This window comes from Lactuca saligna, chromosome 5 (assembly GCF_052625555.1).
Source record: "Lactuca saligna cultivar CGN05327 chromosome 5, ASM5262555v1, whole genome shotgun sequence".
NCBI lineage: Eukaryota > Viridiplantae > Streptophyta > Magnoliopsida > Asterales > Asteraceae > Lactuca > Lactuca saligna.
This window is the reverse complement of record NC_136421.1, coordinates 160,914,535-160,917,705: the sequence shown is the minus strand read 5'-3', so window position 1 is coordinate 160,917,705 and position 3,171 is coordinate 160,914,535. Positions and strand designations below refer to the sequence as shown.

Here is a 3,171-nt window from a genome sequence, read left to right as displayed (position 1 = left end):
CATATATAAGTATATGACTTTAATTAAAAATTAAAACAAACCAAAAATTGACAAATGGATAATATTTATTTCAAAATTACCACAAAATGACAAATGTCCAAACTCATGACAGATTGATAACTAGCAAAAAAACATTCATTAAGTAGGATTAAAAAAACCAATAACCAATAAACACGACAATGTATGGTTATTAAAATGAGCTTATTTAACTTATCACTAGTATAATAAGCTAATTTTTAAGAATTTCTATTAAAAAATTTAAACTTATGGTGGAAAAAACAAACAAAGTGCATCTACTCTCTCATTATAAAATGGTGAAAAATGTTCTCAGAGCATGGTACGGGTTGAAAAGGTATAACCGTCACCTTCATTTCCACCATTATCATCGCTCATTCTTTCTAACCCTAACAGCCATCGGTCACACACCCACACCTCACGTATCAGAAGGTATGTACTTATTTCTCATCGTTTGCATCTTCTTTAAAGACTTTTGCGGTCATCTGCATTCATTTTCTATTTTACTATTGATGTTTATTTTAGGGTTTTATCATGCGTGTTATGCAGCCCTCGCTAATCCTCTTAATCGATTCAGGTAATTGCTAAAGTTTAATTGAAAAAAATTGGTAAAGTGCTTTTTATATGAAGGTTTCTGATAATTTGGTTTCAATGGAGTTTAATATTAGAAAATTTGAATCTTGTTGGATTGTTGTTTATCGACGGTAGGTTTTCTTCTATTTCTATTAGATACCCCACCCACTACATAAAAGAAATGGAAGATTTATATTGGAATCATTGTGTACTTATATGATGTTTCTTAATAATCTTTGTAATATGTTTAGATGATTCATAAAATATTTTTTTTGAAATTCTTTAAAGTTCCTGGATATGCTTGTTTGTTTAGATTGTGATTTTTTTTTTTTTTACTTTAAGTGGCTATTTACTAAATAAATTTCATCCTAATTTTATGCAAAAAAGACACATGGAAGAAACTAAATAGTATTTAAAACAAAAATAGAAAAAACTATTTATCATTAATTTTAATTCTTTGAGACTTTAAAATGAGATAACACCACAAATGTAAATAAGTGTGTCTTTTATGTATAGATCAAAATATAGCATCCTGAAAACTATTTCCTTTTTAGCAGCTTGGGTGTCCATGGCAAGAACCATGTCACCATCTAATGACACAAATGTGGATTATAACTCCTAGTTTTGGAGCTCCTATTATTCCTATAATTTTTATATTTAATGTTGTTAAAGTATGAAGCTAGTAGTTGCTTATTTTAAATTGATATATTTAATGTTATATATTATTTGTTGATTGTTAATCTCTTTAATATATCTTTAAAAAAGGGACGATGCAAACCAAATTTATTTATTTATTTATTTTTTTGGTGGAGAAATAGGTATAGCTAAGCAAATTAATTAATCTATAAATTATGCATCTCAATAATTTAAAGTTTCTTCATTAATCGTTTGAAATACTCACTATTTTGTTTGTTTTGTTCTGATCTTATTTGGTTTCCATTTGGTAGATTTTCACAGGTTGGTTTGTCAGATGTCCTTAGCATTAGAAAAGGATTTCCGCAACTAAAGGACATCATAAACTTTCTAATCTCAACATCTGATAAGTATGTTTCTTTCTTTTCTAATTAATTCCCTATTTTATGTGTGTTCTTACCAACATATGGTGTGATCTCGATAGAGATGAATTCTTGGAGACTAGTAGTTGATTTGAGATTGGCAACATTAAATGAAGAACCAGATTCTATGTTAAACCAGACTATTGCTTTCAAAACCCGCGTAAGGACATTTTGGACATTTGAAACTTTGGTCTTTATTATTGCATCCAAAGATTTTAGGTATCTTTCTTTTCCTTTTATAATAAAGATTATTATTGCACAAAAAAAATAGAGTACCATTTAACTATGCCATAATTTAATGGATTGCAAACTTATTACCCTTTATTTGGTTGGTATATTTTAACATGTTCTGATTAGATGTAACCAATCATTTTTAATATCTAAATTCTAATTTTCTATTAAATGTGTATTTTTTGAATATTGCTTTTCTCATGAATGTACCCAAACTATGCTTTTGGACGTTTATGTTTTTAAATGCAGGTCTAGTGCTATCCAATACATAGGAAGACTCTCAAGCTTCTTATTTGCTTATTTTTTTTTTTTAAATAAACAAGTTCATAGACATTTAAATATAGATTTTTAAATAAAACATTAGTATATTATTTAATGCATTTGTATTGTTATATGATTAAGAAATTAAATGTTTTTTTTTTTAAAGTAAAAGTGGTTGAATAATCAAAATTATGTTCAAAACAAATGGTAAATAAAATATTACTGCATCTATGTTTTATTAATTTTAACGTTTTTTCTTTCAAAACAAGGTTATACTAGATAATATTATTTGTATAAAGGTATATATTTAAATGAGTTTTATTGATAATTAAAAAGTTATAGCATATGATCTAATAAAAAATAAATTTAATTTGTTAAAGAATAGATTAAAGAAGATCTTTCACAAAACATTTGAAACATAAAAATTAGACAAAATTTCACAAATGATCCTAGTGGTTTTGGGTTTTTCCCTAATATAGTCATTGTGAAACTTGTTTTTATATAGATAGTTCTTTTAGAGCGAACGTTGAACGTAAATAGTCCTTTTTGTAAATGTCCGTTAGATGAATATTTTAAGTTGAAATATTGTGAATAATAGTCATTTCTATCATTTTGTGAAATTTCAATAAGGACCATTTCATGAAATTTTACATATGGATAATTTGTGAAATACTCAATCTTAGTCTCTCATTTGTTTTATCTTTTTAAATTTCCATCCCTCTTTTTTATTTTTATTTTTCATTTGAATTGTTTTTTTTTTTTAATTTTCCTTAACTTTTTCACAAACTTTATTATTATATATTTTTTAAAAGTTAGGATTTTAGAAATTACTTTTTTTCATTATTTATTTTTATTTATATAAATAATACATTTCGTGTAAAAAATATATTTTGTAAGAAAAATGTACTTTATAAAAGGTTTCATGTAAAAAAAATGTTGTATAAGAACTAATCTATAAAATTCTAACTTTCAAAAAGTATATAACTACAAAGTTGTGAAAAAATTAAGTATTATTTTTAGAAATTTGAATTAAAAC

The 3,171-nt window shown here is 25.1% G+C and overlaps 1 long non-coding RNA gene across 2 annotated transcripts; it reads left to right on the top strand.

Moving 5' to 3' along the window:
• Window positions 1-319: 319 nt before the first annotated feature.
• LOC144998246 (uncharacterized) lies at window positions 320-2,245 on the top strand. Of its 2 annotated transcripts, XR_013660211.1 has the most exons (5): window positions 320-447; window positions 541-592; window positions 1,536-1,631; window positions 1,706-1,862; window positions 2,124-2,238. It is a non-coding gene; the product is annotated as an uncharacterized LOC144998246 (long non-coding RNA). The 2 variants fall into 2 exon arrangements; XR_013660210.1 differs by having other exon boundaries at window positions 1,706-2,245.
• Window positions 2,246-3,171: the final 926 nt, after the last annotated feature.